Genomic DNA, 20,309 nt, shown 5'->3' on the forward strand with positions numbered 1-20,309 from the left:
TTTGCTGATGTGAGTACCGGTAGTCTCATTTTTTTTTTTTTTTTTGCTCTGCAGAGAGCAGCAACCATTCCAAGTCACTCAATACATCTTGACAATGGCAGTGTGCATGCAATTAAAATACGCCAAAATGAATTAAACTGAAAATGATACACCAATTTTTAAAAATAAGTTTATATATCTTGATTTAACTGGTCCTTGTGGATATATTTTCCTCCATCTGGGCAGAGCTAAAATGAGTTTGACGTCTTTTGAATATTTAGCCTGCTAGCTAACACACAGATGGACAAACACATCCAAACACGCTCTATGAAGTGTTTTCACTTTGTTTTAAACTAATTTTACCTTGGAGGAGGTCTATGATAAACATAACAGACTTTGAGCTAAATGTGATCATCATAACACGGCTAAAACAATAATTCTTTTGGTGTCTCAAGATTATGGTACAGGAGTTTTTTCAGGGTTTTTTTCCGGGAACTCTGATTTCCTCCCACATTACAGAAACATGCGTGGCAGTTAATGGAATACTCGAAATTGTCCCTTGGTGTGCGAGCCCCGAGCTTGATTTTGTGCAACCAGGCGGTCCCATCTGTGTGTAATAATAGAAAATGACACCTGAAATGTGTGGTTTATGTCCAGTCTACTTCGTAATTTTGTTTTAGTCGGTGTTGCTGCAGAAAAACCTCGCTTCACACAGGTAGGGTGTTGGAAATAGCAACAGTGCTCTTGTGGCGATCTCAGAGTATTCAACCATAATTTTCATCCAGAACACCGGCAGAGTTGTTGTCTCGAACATACTTTTAAGGCCGCCGTCATTTGCGATCTCTAGCAGTTTTTTTTTACTCATTTTATGAGCTCCTGCATTTTGTTTTGAAGTAATCGGTCACGTGACGGAGAAGCGTGGCTTGACGTGCGTCAAGAGTGACAAAGATGGATGTAGTGGAGAATCGAGTAATTTTTCAAAATAAAACATCTTTCGTATTCCGAAATCAATAAAACTGAATTAAGTAAGTTCTTTCTGTGCGGCCCGGTACCAAATGACCCGCGGACCGATACCGGCGGTTGGGGTCCTCTGGTGTAAGCATTTTCTTGAACAATAGTTAAATCTCCGGTTATGCTTGACTTCTTCATATGGTTTCAGTCATAATGACCTCTACAAGCGAAACACCAACTACAATGAGTTTGACATCCCTGCTTTAACTTTAACCTGCAATAATCACAAGTGCCCTTGGTTGTCTGTTGATTGCTATTTATTGTTTTATTTGTTTATATTTATATATTTATGTCTTTTTTATGCCGTTCAGTTTCATTGCCCTTATTTTTAGCTGTGTGTGTTTTCAACGCAGTACATATTTGCACTGTGGTTTAAAGGAAAGAAATTTCATCTGTGTTGTATGTTGTACATAGAGCATATATGACATTAAAGCTGACTTGACTTGACTTTAATGAATTATATTTTAGTCTCATCTTTATCAGTCCTGGGAAATGCAGACTGATTTAGTCCCAGCTATTGTTCATTAATAGAGGTCTTAGTCTCATCTACTCTTATCCAGCGAAAAATGTGCATTGACGAAGATATTTTGGTTGACTTTTCATTAACAAAATTAACACCAACTGAAAGTTAGGATTTTGAGTACAGTATATGAATCAACTGTTCTTGACTGAAGTCAGATTCTTTTACAGTTTGGACACTGATCCAATATAAATATATTGAGTATCAAGGGATCTAAGAATACGGCATTTGTGTGAAAATGGCAGGAAGGTCACAGATATCAAATTCTCTCCCGAGATTGAGGTGGGGTGGTCAGAGAGTCGCCACCCGCCCCTGGCACTCATGCTTCCAAACCTGGAGACTCTTGCTGGACACCCGACTGGATGCCGTAAAAAAAAATCTAATAAAACTGAAATGGTGAAAAATACTTTCATGCTATCTCTCCAAAAAAGAGTATTACCGAGTTCTCGGTCTTCAGGTTTGCATCAATTATCTTCAAACATGTTGAATATAATTAGAGACAAATCTCTGAATTCACTTTCCTGGGTCTTGAAAACATTTGGGGTTGAACACAAACACGTCAGTAACACAGACATAGATAACAACAAACCTTCGTCATCATACCAACAACAACAACAATGACAGTACAGGACTCACTATTCTCTCGGCACCATGGAAATAATTGCTGGAGATTTGCGTCCACTATAGTTTGCTGTCTGCTTCTTTTTGACATCAAAGTCAAGGCAAGTTCATTTATATAAGACCATTCACACACGAGCAACAGCGTGATTAAAAACAAGATGAGATTAAAACATGAAAATAGATCAACTCCATCTGTGCCACAACGCCGCCACAACCAAGCTAAAGAGGGCCCACAAGAGCAGGCAGCCCTCCATCGCTCTGAAAACATGACATACTGTACCTAAATACCATAAACTCAATTTTCTAAATATGTGTAATATATGCAACAGATACATGAGATTTTGTAAAATAAAGGGGTGGAAAGCCTTTTTTGTAAATAATTTACATGGTTTCCTAGGTGGGACAACCGTTGTAATTCAAAAAAACTCAAACATTCAAGGTGTAGATTGTTTTCTGGTAGAGTATTTGTTTTACTGTCAAATTAGTGTTGTTCAGACACTATAATACTCCCTAAGCTAAACAACAGCTTTAGCTCTAGTTTCTGCTTAGCAACCTGCCTAGACAATGTGGGTTTTAAGCTTGGTCCAAAACAACTGACCATCATCTCACCATCTGCTCCATGTCTGCACCAATCACTGCCAACCATGCCATATGGTTTGCCAGATCTCAGTCAAGGTTACACACAATGGAGAAATGCCAACACTGCAAGGGGGGTGGCTGATAAACATGACAGGGGTTGCTTAATTTATGATATTTATACAAATAACATCCTCAATACTCGGTACTGGGGAAAAAGAAAAACACATAATAATATTTTCATAATGTTCTGTTCTTTCTATACAGATTTATTTATTACTTATTTATGGTTTTGTGTGTGAATACATACAGACACACACACACACACACATATATGTATATATACAGGTATACCTGGAAGGTAAAGGTGACAGTCGTGCCTGTGGTGATCGGAGCACTAGGGGCAGTGACCCCCAAACTAGATGAGTGGGTGCAACAGATCCCGGGAACAACATCGGACATCTCAGTCCAGAAATGTGCAGTGCTGTGAACTGCAAAGATACTGGGCAGAACCCTCAATCTTCCTGGCCTCTGGTAGAGGACCTGAGCTGAATGAGGGACGGACACCACCCGAGGGGTGAGACAAGGATTTTTTTTTTTAGAGACTCACACAACACGCACACGCCGCTTGATCCACACTAGGGTCGCGGGGGGTGCTGGAGCCTATCCCAGCTGTCTTCGGGCAGTAGGCGGGGGACACCCTGAATCGGTTGCCAGCCAATCGCAGGGTACACAGAAACGAACAACCATTCGCACTCACACTCACACTCACACCTAGGGACAATTTAGAGAGTTCAATCACCCTGTCACGCATGTTTTTGGAATGTGGGAGGAAACCGGAGAACCCGGAGAAAACCCACGCAGGCCCGGGGAGAACATGCAAACTCCAAACAGGGAGGCCGGAGCTGGAATCGAAATCGAACCCGGTACCTTATATGTATATATATATATATATATATATATATATATATATATATATAAAATGGGCTACTGGAACAAAGCGGAGATCGGCGAGATGCGATAACATGGCTCTGTTGGAATGCTACTACTCAAGCAACCCTAGTCAGAGGGGTTACATGCAGAGAATGTGGGCTAAATGGTTACTTCGAAACCCACAGTCACGGTTGACCGCGAAACAACTAGTAGCTCAGTTTTCCAACATCCTCAAACGGCAACTGCTGTCACAACTTGAGATTGATGAGGTACAATGCAGGTTCCATGGTGAAGGGCCCCAGGCTGCCAGATCAGAGGAGGAGGTCATACAAGAGATTGGGAGGCAAGCCCCAATGAATGCAGATGATGAGATTGGGTGGCCAGCCCCAATGAATGACATGCTGAGCGAGGCAGCAACTGACCTGGAAGCTAAGATCACTGCGAGAATGAAAGCTGGGCAACCTAGAAACCGATTACAACGGCTATGTGAAGTACCATCTGAAAGTCTCATAGAAAGTGTGAATGCAGCACTGAGGGTGATCCCTACCGTAACGATCACAGAAACCAATGAGCTGATATACGCTTCAGCATCAGTGATCCTGGAGACTCTGGGCTATAAGAGCAACCATGGAAGCCACGAGATACGTTACCCACCATGGAAAAGACGTTTGGAGGCTAAGATCAAGGCGGCCCGGAAAGATGTGAGTCAATTGACGGAGGCCCAGAGAGGTGTGATGAAAAGGCCGATACCCGAGAGGTACATCCAGATGACCATACCTGAAGCACTCTAAACTGCCAAACAAAGGCTCCAAGCCTTGTCCAGTCGCCTAAAGCGGTACACGAAAGAGAATGAGGCCAGACGAATAAACAGGCTGTTCGCAACACAACCTGCGAAAGTGTACGCTCAGTGGCAGGGTCCTAACAACAGAGCTGACCCACCAAGACTGGAAACTGAAAGGTACTGGAAAGGCCTGTGGGAGAATGAGGTTGCACATAACAGCAGTGCACAATGGCTGGTGACACTGAGAGAGGAGCACAGCAACCTCCCTGAACAGAACCCGGTTACCATAACAGTGGCAGACATACAGGAAAGAGTCTCAGATATGAAGAACTGGACAGCACCAGGCCCGGACATGGTCCACACCTACTGGCTAAAGAAACTCACAGCACTCCATGAGCGCCTAGCAGTACAAATGAACCAGCTGCTGAGGGATGGGACTCACCCAGAATGGCTAACCGAAGGGCGAACGATCCTGATCATGAAGGATCCCTCGAAGGGTGCAGCCCCATCCAACTATCGGCCAATAACCTGTCTCTCCACAACATGGAAGCTCATGTCAGGCATCATTGCGGCTAAGATAAGTGGACACATGGATCAATACATGAACGAAGCGCAGAAGGGCATTGGTAGAGATACCAGAGGAGCCAAACATCAGCTCCTGGTTGACAGAACAGTCGCACAAGACTGCAGGTCCCGACGTACCAACCTGTGCACAGCTTGGATTGATTACAAGAAAGCCTATGACTTGATGCCACATACCGTATTTTCACGACTATAAGGCGCCATTAAAAGTCTTAAATTTTCTCCAAAATGGACAGGACGCCTTATGGTGCGGAGCGTCCTTTATATGCGCTGAGTTCCAAAATCTGACTGACAGCCGACACGCTGTTTATACAGAGAAAAGGCGGAAGTGACTGTGAAAGAAGTCGGCCAATCAGGGAAGGGTGGGCGTGTATATATACATATATGGAGAGGGAGAGAGAGAGAGAGAGGGAGAGAGAGGACAGACAAGCTAGTCCGCCAATGGTGAAGGGTGGGCGTGTAAGTGGACGCCTCAAGCCAGTACCAACACTTGTATAGCGTGTGGCAATGTGCATTGTTGCAAAACAACTCCGGTTTTGGTTTCTAAGAACCCCTGAAAATAAATTCGACAAAGAGACATGCCTACGAAGCTCAGTTAAAACTTAAAGCCACCGGTTATGCTTTTGGCATGCGTGACCATCTCACAGCAGCGGTGAAAAATCAAGTCAAGCAATTGAACTCTGAGCTTGCCGTTATTCCCGGAGGCTTGACTAAAGAACTCCAACCGCTGGACATTGGCATCAACCGGGCGTTCAAAGTAAAGTTGCGAACAGCATGGGAACAATGATCGATGGCAAACACAACTTTACAAAGAGTGAGAGGCAGCGCTGGGCGAGTTACGCCACAATACGCAACAACGAGAGGGAACGCGGCGTTTTTGATGGATTACGGTACTTGCACAATTGTTCAATTCTTTCTACACACACACGCTGCCACCATGTTTCGCTCTGTTCTTTACTTTCAAATGTGGGAAAGCTTCACACGAGAGAAATGTTGACTTTGCTGTTGCTACTCCTTCTTTCCGCTCGGCAATGCGTAGCAACTCACACTAGCATGTGATGCATTCAATGACAACTGAGATGTGCAGTCCTCTGCTTCTGATACAGAGGATGAGGACTTTGATGGATTTCTGGGTGATGATTGATCGAAAACGTGAGAACATTGTACGATGGCTAAATAAAATACACCCGAACTCAGTTCTGCTTTCGTTGCCTTTTTAAAAACGTGTTTTTATCTTATCTGTATGTCTTGGCATGCTACCGTATGCTTCAAGCTAACGTGTTAGAGTGCGCGCATGCATGCCGTATGTTTAAGCTGGCGTATGTTTTACCACTGTAAAACTGCGGCTATTCGTACGATGCGTCCTGTGTATGTGTAAAATACAGAAATGTCACGCATTAATGAGACTGCGGCCATTAGTACGATGCGTCGAATAGTCGTGAAAATACGGTACATGGATCACTGAATGCTTGGAGTTGTATAAGGTGAACAGGACCCTAAGAGCCTTCGTTGCGAACTCGATGAGGATGTGGAAAACCACACTTGAAGCCAATGGCAAGCCACTTACCCAAGTGTCATATATATATATATATATATATATATATATATATATATATATATATATATATATATATATAATTTATTTTAATTTAAAAAATGGTCACCTTTAACCTCCGTTGGCGCGTGACTTGCATCACCGGAAGTTGTTCCCAGTCAGCACTCTGCAATTGCAGCTTGCTATCAGAGCTATCTTTTATTGTTATTATTATTCTCATTCAGAGTTTGTTTCATGGACCATTCACCGAGGGCACAGGCAAAGAATGAGAATATAGAGTGCCGGGAGTAGCGTTTTAAAATTTGACAATAAAGTTTTATCCAATCCTTTCCAAAACAGTACACGTTGAGCTACGATCGCTAACATGCTGCAAAAGTGCGTCCCATGCCTCTGCGTCGGGTCTCGACAAAGGTATGCAGTTATTTGCTTCTCACAAACCTTTGTATCTACTTCATTTTAGGGGCCGTTATGGCTGTTGCTCATCACGGCATTTGTGTCTAAGCGCATGCATATACCACCTCTCTGTCGGAGCCTGGAGGTGGCTACACCTTCTTCTGGAAGGGTCTCCCCAATGACAACAGAAGACTATATGGGGTCGGCTTTGCTGTGAAGCAGAGCGTACTAAGATCAATCCCAACGTCTCCAATCGGTGTCTCCGAACGCCTTATGAGATGGCGAATTCCACTGGCCCACGGACGCTTTGTCACCCTCCTTAGTGTATACGCCCCGACCCTCACATCCGACGAGGCTTCCAAGGACGCTTTTTACCTACTGCTGAGCCAACAACTGAGTAACATCGACTCGAGGGACTCCATCCTCCTACTCGGGGATTTCAACGCCAGAGTTGGCAGAGACTGGATGACCTGGAACAGAGTCATCGGCAAACACGGTATCGGTTCATGCAACCCAAACGGAGAACGCCTACTAACTTTATGCACGGAGCATGAGCGAGCAATAACAAACACCATGTTCCAGCTCCGTGACATGCACAAGACCACCTGGATGCATCCTCGTTCCCGTCACTGGCATCTGCTTGACTATGTCATCGTCCGTCAAGTGGACCGGAAATTTGTCTCCCTCACGCGTGTCATGCGTGGAGCGGAAGCATCCACTGACCATCGGCTGGTTGTGAGCTCACTACGCATCCGCGTCCGTCCACCGGCAAGAAGAACTCCAGCTGTACCAACAATAAACATCAACAAGATCTTCGACCCAGGGTACAGAAACAAGTATCAGGGAGCTATTGCTCAACGGCTCCAACAACGAGACGACAGCAGTGACCCAGCATCAAACGAAGACCAGAGCCTCTCCGAAAGATGGGAGAACACCAGCAAAGGGATCCTCACAACAGCACGAGAGGTTCTTGGCGTAACTAGTCGCAAACATCGCGACTGGTTCTGCGAGAACAACACTTCCATCAAGAATCTCTTAAAGAAGAAAAACGAAGCACACGACCATGCATTGCGTTCGGGTTCCCTGCAGGCATGGAATAATTTCCGCACGCAACGCGCAGAGGCCCAGCGGCAATTAAGAACGCTGGAGAACACCTGGTGGACCTCCTACGCAAATCAGCTACAACAGCACGCCGACCAAAATCAGCTTCACCAATTCTATGACGGTCTGAAAGCTGTCTGCGGCCCAATAAAGGGTTCTGTAAGCCCCGTGCGATCAGCCAACGGTGATCAACTACTCACTGACCGCCCTTCTATACTCGCAAGGTGGGCTGAGTACTCTCGGGAACTCTTAAACAGGATCAACCCATCTGATCCCACGATTCTCGACGATATCCCTCCCCTCCCGCAGAGAGAAGAACTAAGCACACCACCAACGCTGGAAGAAACAAAATCTGCTCTCCATGGCCTGAAGAACAACAAAGCCTCTGGTCCAGACGGGATTCCTGCCGAGCTATTGAAGTTTGGCAGGCAAGCCCTCCTGGACGATATCCACGGTTTCCTGCGGGAATGTTGGGAGGGGGAAGACGTGCCACAAGCTTGGAAAGATTCTAACATCATCTATATATACAAGCGGAAAGGCGACAAAGCAGCATGCGGAAATAGCAGGGGCATCTTTCTACTGGCAACGGCAGGGAAAGTCCTTGCCCGCATTATGCTCTTCAGACTTCTTTCCACCATAGTCGATGACGTGCTCCCCGAATCACAGTGCGGCTTTCGCAGAGACCGCTGCACTGCAGACATGATCTTCGTCTTGCGCCAGCTACAAGAAAAATGTAGAGAACAACATCGGAACCTCTACATCGCCTTCATAGATCTAGCTAAGGCTTTCGATACAATCTGCAGGGAGCTCCTATGGGGTGTGCTGGGACGCATTGGTTGCCCCCCAAAATTTGTTGCGGTGTTAAAGGCCCTTCACCATGGTATGCAAGGCCGGGTGGTGTGTGGAAGTGAAAAGTCCGACCCTTTCCCAGTGGCTGTGGGGGTCAAACAGGGATGTGTCCTTGCACCCATCCTGTTCAACATCTACCTTGCTGTCATGATGAAACATGTTTACAACAATACTGACCCAATACGAGACGGTATCTCGATCAATTACCGTCTCGATGGCAGCCTTTTTAACCTAAGAAGATTGAAAGCCAGAACGAAGATCAGTAACACGTCTGTGCTGGACTTGCAGTATGCCGATGACGCTGCAATGCTGAGTCACACGCCACCAGGACTGCAGCTGTCCCTTGACGTCCTCACGGACACGTATACCCGCGCTGGCCTCGTCCTAAATGCAACAAAGACAGAGATTTTGCAGCAGACCACCGACGCTGACCCCTTTATCTTCCACTCTGGGGAAAATGCTCTGAAGAACACTGGCGACTTCGTCTACCTTGGCTCATCTGTCAACATGAAGCTCGACCTCACACCCGAGATCCAAAGGCGGATCGGGTCGTCAGCTGCAGCATTTGGACGGCTGTCCAAGCGATGCTTCCTCAACAAGAACTTAACTCTTACCACAAAAACTAAGGTCTTTAACGCTGTGTGTGTGTCTATCCTACTCTATGGTTCAGAAGCATGGGTGCCCTATGCTAAACATCTTAAGCAACTGGAGCGCTTCTACATGAACTGCCTAATGAAGATCCTGGGCATTCACTGGTGGGACAGAATTCCGCACACGGACGTCAGAAGCAGACTGCAAGTCCCACCGCTAACGACTCTCCTCCTCCAGCGTCAATTGAGATGGCTCGGCCACATTGTTTGCATGCCACCGGACAGACTCCCGAAGAAGGTGCTGTACGGTGAATTAAGTACTGGGGAGAGGAGCAGCGGCGGGCAGCTGAAGCGTTTTAAAGACAGCATAAAGGTCACTCTCAAGAAGTTCGCCATCAATCCGACCAACATGGAGGAAGCGGCATCGGATCGGGTGGAGTGGCGACGACGCACCCTGGAGGGTGCAGCGCATCACGACGCCTCATACAACCTGGCGGCCCTGCAGCGCAGGGAGAAGCGACATGCCGGACCGGTTATGGACGGCCACTATCGCTGCGACCTTTGCGGGCGCGGCTGCGCTACTCTGGCGGGTCTGAGGGCGCACCAACGTGCGCATCAGCGGCGTCAACAGCGCGGGGATCGAAGGATGGGGGAGCGCAACGTCGTCTTCGGCTACGAAGGACTGGAATAAGCAAGTAAGCAACGGGTCGATCGCAGGAGGTTGGTTGATCAAAAAGTGGATCTTTGTTCAAAAATGGTTGGGCACCCCTGCTTTAACTTCACTTTTGATTGTAAGGCCAAGTATTCCTATAACTCTAAAACCACAAAGCACACGATTTTGATTCAAGAGTTCATTTTTTATGATTGCATGATTGTATTGTCAGGAAACAGGAGTGGTGTGGATGCTGCTTTGGTTGACATGGTCATCCAGGATTCCCAGCCCTTCTATATAGTGAAGGACAAGGGGTTCAAGAAGCTCATTGCTACTTTCAACCGTAATTATGTTCTCCCTACCAGACAGGTATGTATGGATGGTTATGAGAAAAAAGGCATAAGTCAAGTTTTAAAATGTGTTCCCTTATATGTTTAGGTTTCAAAATGGTCAATAGATGGTATACGGGGTCCATGGAGAGGACGGAAGAGTTGGTGTCAACCGTGTCAGCAGTTAGCCTCACATCCGACACGTGGACATCCATTAAAAAGGATGCATACTTTGCAGTGACGGGGCATTTTATTGACACCAGCACAACTTGAAAAACGGTTGTTCTTGGTGTGGTTCATTTTCCACACAGCTGAAAATCTGGCTCATGCCAAGTTCAGGCTCATGTTGGAGTGGGGCATCACTCACCGGTCTGGTGACTGACGGGGCAGCAAACATGGGTGCATGCAGCCAACAGCTTCATTTGCTCAACACAATTAATGTAGCGTATTAATTGAATCTGATGAGTAAAAAGTCTGTCGACCAAAACCCTTTACTGTCAGATATCTGCACGAATGCATGGAAATGAGTGGGATAATTTAACCCTGGAGAACCCAAGAACCCTTTTTTTATTTGGAAAATTATGAATTATACATTAAATGACTGCTATATGTTCACTGAACAGCAAAATATGTTTTTTTTCTTCAAAAATTCAATGCTCCTAATTTACAATAAGGGCCAAATTTGACCCTTTGGGATTTAAGGGTAGCATTTGGGAAGCAGAATGTATAGGGGCCAAATTTGACCCCGTGGGTTCTCCAGGGTTAAGAGCAAAACAACTGCAAAGGTGAGAGACTTCTTTTCAGCACAATGTTTCTGATCATAACTTTTCTTTGCTCTGGTGACACATGGTAATCACTATTGTGAGCAAATCTTATTGGAGCGGCTAACCCAGGTGCAGTTCCAAATGGGCCGCACACCCTTGAAACTTCTGCAGGAGGTTGACGTCAGGTGGACAAGCACTTTTCTGATGCTATGGTGGCTCCATGACATGGAGGAGCCCGTTGAAGCAGTGTTAGCTGGCTTGTGGACGAATTTAGCCCCACTCACTGGAGCGGCGCAACCAACAAGGAGACTTGGAAAACATGCAGGACAGCGGCCCTCCAGGACTTGAGTTTGACACCTATGCCGTAGGGGAGTCACTAAAAGTACTGACGCCCTTCAATGATGCGACATTTGAGCTAACAGAAGAGAAGAGGCTGTCGGGCTCAAAGGTGATTCGTCTATTTTCTGTGTTGTGTCGCTCACTGGACGAGGAGGCGATTGGCTTCCAATAAATGCCGGAGTCAAGAGAAATGGTGAAGAATTTGAGACGACAAATACGGGAGAAATTAAATACAATGCAAATAATGAGTTGACTCATTACCAACACTACTAGACTCGCCCAGTTTAAAAAAAATCAGTTTCTACTGGCCCAGCAGAGAAGAGGAGGTAGAAAAGAGTGTGCTGCCATTGTAAGGGGCCACGATGCCATCCTCCTCTGCTCTCGCTGCCTCCTGCTCCTCCTCCACCCCCACAACCCTTTGACCAGTCACAACAGAAGCTCCGCATTGTACAAATAAACGTGCACGGTCGCAATTTTATGATCGTGCTTACTTAGTGAGCCCGATTTCGTCAGTTATCATGGTTGTTTATCTCTCTGGGCAGAAAACTGTGGCATCATCTAGATATCAGTACACAGCAGACTTGCATCGGTTGCACAGGTGACTCTGATTGAAGTGAAAAACTACCTGGGTGAACCCACTAGCTACCAGCATGATGACCCCCTCTGCTATACTGGGTAGAGAAATTAAACCTTTAGCCAAATGCGTTTTTTCAAGGCCGGGGAGATTTTCTCTCTCTCTTTCTCTCTCTTTCCAAGCGGCTGTGTACCTACCTGGCAAAGAACTCCTACATCGATACATCTGTCCAGAAAGGTGGCATCTCAGGAATTTCAGGATGTTTGGAACATACCGGTGTGGTCACACAGCTTATTCGGGAGGCCAGAGAGAACAAAGGTAACCTATCAGTGCTGTGGCTTGACCTGGCAGATGCATTCGGCTCCATTCCACACAAGCTCGTCCAGCTCACTCTGACAAAGCATCATGTACCCAGCAGATGCAGAGATCTCATCGCTGATTATTACAGCAATTTCAGGATGAGGATCTCTTCAGGAGCAATGACATCCAGTTGGCACAAGGTGGAGATCGGCATCATCACAGGGTGTACTATCTCTGTGACACTGTTCTCGCTAGCCATGAACATGCTCACAAAATCTGCTGAGCCAGAGTGCAGAGGGCCCCGCACGAACTCCGGACAACGGCAACCACCCATCAGGGCATTCATGGATGACCTCACAGTCACGACAGAATCAGTCCCAGGCTGCCGGTGGATTCTGAAGGGTCTTGAAAAGCTGGTGGCGTGGGCCCGGATGCGTTTCAAACCCGCCAAATGAAGATCTATGGTGCTAAGGAAAGGGAAGGTGGAAAACAAGTTCCGGTTCACCATCTCAGGCACAGCCATTCCATCAATCTCAGAGAAGCCAGTCAAGAGCCTAGGGAAGGTTTTCGACTGCTCTCTGAGAGACACAAAATCTATCCAGTCGACATGCACGGAGTTGGATGGCTGGCTGAAATCAGTGGACAAGTCAGGCCTACCGGGGAAGTTTAAAGCCTGGGTATACCAGCACGGCATTCTTCCCAGGATCCTGTGGCCCCTCCTGGTCTACTCCGTCCCCATCTCGATAGTTGAGACCTTAGAGAGGAAGGTCAGCAGCCACCTCCGGAGATGGCTAGGACTTCCAAAGAGCCTGAGCAGCATCGCTCTCTACGGAAACAGCAACAAACTGCAACTGCCCTTCAAATCCTTGGAGGAGGAATTTAAGGTCACCAGAGCCAGAGAAGTGGTTCAATACAGGGACTCAAGAGATCCGAAGGTGGCTAAGGCTGGGATCCAAGTGAGGACTGGCAGGAAATGGAGGGCAGAGGAAGCGGTTGAAGAGGCAGATGCAAGGCTCCGGCACAGGTGCTTGACTGGAGTGGTCACACGAGGTCGAGCTGGGCTAGGATCCTTTCCATCTCCCCAGCTGAACACCAAGGGGAAGGAGGGGCGACGTCTTGTCCAGGACGAGGTGAGAGCAGCAGTGGAGGACACAAGAACCTGCAAGGCTGTGGGAATGAAACAACAGGGTGCTTGGACAAGATGGGAGAACGCAGTTGAGAGGAAAGTGACCTGGGCAGAGCTTTGGAAAGCAGAGCCTCAACGCATTAAATTCCACATCCAGGCAGTTTATGATGTGCTCCCAAGCCCGTCAAATCTGCACACATGGGGCATAGCAGAGACACCGGCATGCCCACTGTGCTCCAAGCGAGGAACCCTGGAACACATCCTCAGTGGCTGCACAAGGGCACTTGGAGATGGACGGTACAGGTGGAGGCATGATCAAGTCCTTAAGACTATCGCGGAAGCCATTACCGCAGGGCTGGCATGGGCTAAACAGTTCCGCCCCTCCAATAAAACCATCGCCTTTGTCAGAGCTGGGGACAAGCCTACCGCGGCCAGCAGAACATCATCTGCAGGCATCCTGACATCTGCAAGAGACTGGCAGTTGTTGCTGGATCTTGAAAAAAAGCTGAAGTTCCCCAGCCATATTGCAGTTACCACCCTACGACCTGACATTGTCCTCGTATCGGAGTCCACCAAACAAGCAGTGCTGCTGGAGCTGACAGTGCCGTGGGAAGATCGCTTGGAAGAAGCCTTTGAGAGGAAGCTCTCCAAGTACGCAGGACTGGTCAGCGACTGCCAGCTGGCTGGTTGGAGAGCAAGGTGTTTCCCTGTGGAGGTTGGTTGCAGAGGATTTGCAGCCCGTTCCTTGGCCAGAGCCTACTGTAGTTTAGGCATCGATGGAGAGAGGAAAAGGAGAGCCATCCGCAATACCACTGAAGCGGCAGAAAGAGCCTCAAGATGGCTGTGGCTCAAAAGAGGAGATCCATGGAGTCATGGTAGCTAGCTAGCTGTCTGGACACAAGCCGGGACTTGATCAACCCCGGCTGGGTCACCTGGGGGAGGGCGTCTGATAGTTGAAAGACCCGAAACGTCCAGTGAATCCAGGAACATCACTGATGATGTGTCCAGACTAGGCATCAGTAGATGTATGTACACAGTCTCTCTAAAAAAAAAAAAAAAAAAGAAAGACTGACCCCAAAAAGAGTTAAAACACTTTATTTTTTAATAAAATGAATAAAACTTGTGGTGTGAGTACATTTTTATTCAAGACAATAGAGATTCAATTACCGTATTTTCCGCACAATTGCGAGCACCAAAAAAGTCTTCCATTTTCTTAAAAGCTCACCGAGCGCCTTAAAATCTGGTGCGTCTTTTGTATGGTCATTTCGGTAATACGTCGACTCCAAGATGGCTCCTTCTTGGAGACATGATTCCAATGTTATAACTTGCTGTTGGTTCAGTGAACTGTGTCGCTGCTTTATTAAATAAGTATGTGTTGCAGCTCCGAAAAAAGGAGAGCTGTGGTGTTAATTTTTTAAAACAGTCTCAACAAATACAGGTACGTCTTTGTCTATCTCGGTGCTTTCTTCCGTTCGACTCGAGAGGCGGTCAAGACTGCCACCGAAAAACTAACGATTACTTCAATGAAACTACAAACATTGGAAATAAAATAAAATCAAAACTGAAAAGCAAGCGCGGATATAAGAAAATAAATCCCCCCCCTACAGAATTTACATTGTGATTTCATCATTTGTAAATACACAACAGAGGAACGACTATGACTGACATCTTGTGTTATTTTGACTTCAAGATGGCGCCGCAAGAGTGGCTGCCCTTCCAGCAGCTCCCATTTATTTTGTTCTTCGACTTCTTCCTCTCATAACTTTGCTGCTGTGAAGTAGGAATTTCTCCATTGTGAGACTATTAACGGTTGTCTTATTTTATCTTATCTGATTGTACTCTTGGAGCTATGATAAAGAAAAAGCCATTGGGTTTTTCGGAGGCGGTCATGAACGCCTCTCGAGTTGACCGGAAGAAAAGGGGACACGGGCACGGACAAAGACGCACCTGTATTTGTTGAAAAAAGGAGAGCTGTGTTTTTTGGTTTTTTTTTAAACGCAGACTTTATTAACTCATTCACTCCCAAGGAAGTTTTTAAACGTCTTTTCAGACTTGGTCCAGAGTTGGCTGGTACCGAATGAGTTAATGGTTTTCAGTTTCACCAAGTGCAGGTACTGTACGTCTTTGTCCGCCTCCGTGCTTTCTTCCGTTCCACTCGAGAGGCATTCATGGCCACCTATGAAAAATGTAAATTAATTCTTACTTCAATGAAACCACGAAGAAAATCAAGCAAGGAAATCACAAAATAAATTCTGTAGGGGGGATATAGAATTTATTTTGTGATTTACTCGCTTGCTTTTCTGTTTTGATGCATTATTTTCCATCTTCATAGTTTTATTTAACTCATTTACACCCTTTGACGTATACGTCAATTAGCGCATAGCCGCTCCCTCCCCATGACGTATTAATACATCAATCATGTTTTTTCATGGGGGAGGGTGCAAGAGAGTCTGATGCAACTTCTCACCAAAGAATTAGGCTTGACGGCAATGTTAAATCGCAAAAAAATGGCCATCGGGTGGCAGTGGTGCAAAAATCCACCAGGATCACGCCGCAGAAGTAGTAGAAAGGGCGTATCGTGGAGGAGGGGCGTATGTGGATAGTGGATTGTAGTGATGGGAATTCCGGCTCCTTTTAGAGAGCCGGCTCTTTTGGATCGGCTCCCTAAAAAGAGCCGGTTCTTTCGGCTCCCAAATGGCTCCTCAGTTTTTTTGTTGCTTAAATTAATTTAATACCAAAAATAACGTAATATTATGTGTAAAATTAAGTACGAAGGAAAAAAATAGACATTATATCAAATATTTATTATTTATATGGCTTTATTTATATTCTTCTGAACATACTCAACATGGAGTGCTACAAAAATAAAAACCAAGGACAAAGACCCATCTCAAAACAAGGCCGTCAAAAAGTTCCAATCTCTGAATGTGTATATTTATAAGCTTTTAACTATTTACAGTAAAATATAAGTAGGCTTTGAATACCACACAACAAATTATAAATTAAAATTTGTAAAACAAAAATAAAAAAAGCAGCACTCAGGTAAAGGTTTTAGCGAAGATTGGCATGAAGAAAAACCAAGTGCCTCAGCTTTGAGGGGTTGATCCTGTTTCTCCTCTCTGTTAATATTTGCCCTGTTTTGGAGAAGATTCTCTCTGAGTGGACAGATGTTGCGACAACACACAGCCAACACAAAATGGATGAAAATCATTTGCAATCATTTTACCCAGTTCCTCGTCAATTGTGTTCTGTTTTGCTGGTTTTATAGCTTTTTGCATAAAGTGGCTCATAGAGCTCTGGGTTGTACATCGAGGCAGTTGTGACATTGTAGCAGCAGCAACAGTTGCAGACACACTAGCACCTTCATTAATAGCTGGTTCCCTTGCTTGTCCATCCATCCATCCATTTTCGGAGCCGCTTAATCCTCACTAGGGTCGCGGGGGGTGCTGGAGCCTATCCCAGCCGTCTTCGGGCAGTAGGCGGGGGACACCCTGGATCAGTTGCCAGCCAATCGCAGGGCACACAGAGACGAACAACCATTCGCACTCACACCCACACCTACACCTAGGGACAATTTAGAGTGTTCAATCAGCCTGCCACGCATGTTTTTGGAATGTGGGAGGAAACCGGAGCACCCGGAGAAAACCCACGCAGGCCCGGGGAGAACATGCAAACTCCACACAGGGAGGCCGGAGCTGGAATCGAACCCGGTACCTCTGCACTGTGAAGCCGACGTGCTAACCACTGGACTACCGGGCCGCCCCCCTTGCTTGTCTTTTCTCTTCAAATTGTACTGATGGTTGGACTTTTCTGATGTGCCTGTGCAGGTTATTTGTGGAGCCTGATCTATGGGATATTTTAACCTTGCACAGTCTACACGCTGCCTTTGAACTATCAATTAAATTGAAATGAGTCCATATTTCACTGCGTTTCCTATCCATTTTCTCACCTTTCCACTTTCCATCGTGTTGTTTTTTTTCACTAACTAGCTCTCTCGTCTCCTCGTCTGTCTTGTTCGCGTGCTGCTCAGTGTGCTGCTGTGTGTGTCTCTTCTCTAACCCCTGCCCCTTCTCTAAACTGCAGCGCGCGTGTGGGTGTGTGTGCGTGTGCGTGTGTGTTTGTGTGTGTGTGCGTGCGTGTGTGTGTGTATGCGTGTAACCCTCCCCAACCGGCTCCCAATGAGGAGCCGGCACACAATGAGGTGGGAGCCGGCTCCCATCGTTCACTTCAAACAGCCGGCTCTGGGAGCCGGCTCGTTCGCGAACGACACGTCACTAGTGGATTGGAACATTAGCAACTAGCAACGATGGAGAAAAGGAAATAACTAACTAAAAAAATGGATTGGGTTTTTTTTTTCGGTATAAAAGCGTCCTCGAAACAAAACAACATGGAGATGGTGTTTGTGTGGTAGAGAAGATGACGCTCCAGTCACGTAATCGAAAGCAGCACCCGTCAAACGAACGTCAGCCTTCGCAAACATGGCGTGCTACACGCGTCCCCCATATTTCACGCAGAGTTTCAAGTTCAACTGATAAAGATGAACATGCTCCACGTGAGGGACCATCGCTTGGCAGAGCATTTTGTGCCTCCCGTGGCGCACATCGCCCACAAATCGTCTCCCCGGCGACTTCCAGTGATGACGGTAAAAAGGCCGCATTGCTTTGCATGGCCGACGCCGGGCACACGTCAGCAATTCGCTGGAATCGTCTCGTAATGACGACGGCGAAGACGATGAATTGGAGAGCGATTTGGATCCCGATCTGTCGGACGAATACGTGCCTTCGGATATAACGGAAAGCAGCTGAGAGTTCTCGCCAGAGCCGCTGGAACGAGGAGGTAACTGATGACTAGCTTGCAAGTTCCCATTCAAAACTTCATCACCTCTTAATGCCTCATCAGTCACTTTCATGCACCGCTACATTCCCCGCTATACGATAAAGTTGCCAGTAACACTAATCATTTATGTACAGTTGATGCGTCTCGTAGATGTGGATGAAAATATGTGCCGTAAATGTGCTAACTTGTCATAGGTTTAAAAAAAAAAACAGGACACATTTGGTCCATTCAGCTCTGCTAAAACCACTAGTGTTAAATTCATATTCCATTTCATTTCAAATTGGATGCTGAGCAACGTGGAATGAATGGTGTAAATAGCAGTGTGCCAGCATGTATGTGTGTGTGTGAGATGTTGAAATGTAAGTGGAAAGCAACAATAAAAAAATTGAAAAATAAAAGTGGTAATTGTACTTCTATAAATTACAGATTGTCCAACCAGAAGCAATAAGATGATGACTCCTTGCTTTGGTGGTGGAAAGAAAGGTAAATAAAATGAGTGTACCTCCCTCTGCAGCAAGATATATTTCCAACTTTTTATGTTTCTATAATTTATAGGTCGTGCATCTGGACGTGGTGGGATGAATCAATGTGGTGACAAACTGGATGGAAGCCAAAAAACATCTTCTCCACAGCTGCACTTTTGTTCATAGTTCAATAGTTTTGTTGTGTGCAAATAAATTATTTTGCTACAAAAACATTATTTGTAATGTTCTGTTGTAGGAGGAACACATTATTGAGGTATGTGAGCTGTCACAAAAGCAAAAAATAATGTAAAACTTGAAATGATGCTTGAAATGCATGCTTTTACAAAAAGCTCATTTTCTCTGGATTTCTGCAGAAAATCGTCCTTTTCCATAAAACTTAGCAGTTTTCTAATGCTGATTGCCAACGAACGGAGAAAGCTCGAAAAAAAACTTTTTTTCTGCTGAAAAAAGAGTCTCACCTTTCTTTTGACAGGTTGCATGTATATATAGCCATAGAACAGAAAATTCTGTGGGCCTTGCAAATCAGTCAAAATTCATTAAAATGTGAGGGATTGAGGGGGTTGCTCCAGTGAAAAGGGGTGGTATTCAATGAGTTAAGAAAGAATGGAGGCCTAAATACTTTTTTTTTTATTGAAGTCCGGTCCAAGGCTGTACAGTCATAGTTCATTTACATTTTTCAGAGGCGGTCATGAATGCCTCTTTAGTTGAAAGGACGCCTCTCAAGTTGAATGGAAGGAGCGTAGCACTATCTAGTGGACGCATTGTAGATTGTGCCTTTTAGTGTGAAGCGTTTAATATATGAAAATAAATGACAAAATAGCCATTCATTGAAGGTGCGCCTCATAATCCAGTGTGTCTTTTCGTGTGTAAAATATGGTACAGTGCACTCCGCTTAATAGAACACCGGTTAATAGAGTAATCCGCTTAATAGAGCAAAAGGCTCTGGAACGGATTTGCCTAATGCAATTTCCTATAAAGATACTCCGCTTAGTAGAACAGATCTCCGCTTAATAGAACAGGCCGTAAGCAATGAACATTGTAAACTAGTGGTTTTCGAAGTGTAGCTATCGCGATACTGTACACCTATCGCGAGAAAACGCAGTAGTTCTAGCCATATACAGTAACAGGTAGCACGCGTCACTCCACACATAGACACACGCACATCACAATGGCTTCAACTTCATTCAAGAGACGAGGGCTATCACCTGCGGATAAGAAGGACATACTCAGACGATACGATGCATTGCCGGATTCTCAGAAGGTACGCCCGCGGTTTCCAGGACTTCCCTCTTATCCAGCGCATTGAGAGGGAAGTCAACCGCAAAATTACGGACTCCTGTTTCCAGACAAAAGTAACGAAATTTTTCTCGTGATTTGAGATGTTTGACTGAAGTTGATTAAAGTTGTTGTTTT

The 20,309-nt window shown here is 45.8% G+C and overlaps 1 protein-coding gene and 1 long non-coding RNA gene across 2 annotated transcripts in view; one reads left to right on the forward strand and one right to left on the reverse strand.

Moving 5' to 3' along the window:
* LOC127614416 (transcription regulator protein BACH2-like) overlaps window positions 1–20,309 on the reverse strand; it is an 81,244-nt gene that overhangs the window by 44,320 nt on the left and 16,615 nt on the right. The gene's annotated exons all lie outside the window — the stretch shown is intronic.
* Window positions 17,897–19,106, forward strand: LOC127614553 (uncharacterized). The gene is made up of 3 exons (XR_007966597.1): window positions 17,897–18,411; window positions 18,838–18,894; window positions 18,967–19,106. It is a non-coding gene; the product is annotated as an uncharacterized LOC127614553 (long non-coding RNA).

This window comes from Hippocampus zosterae, chromosome 14, assembly GCF_025434085.1.
Source record: "Hippocampus zosterae strain Florida chromosome 14, ASM2543408v3, whole genome shotgun sequence".
NCBI lineage: Eukaryota > Metazoa > Chordata > Actinopteri > Syngnathiformes > Syngnathidae > Hippocampus > Hippocampus zosterae.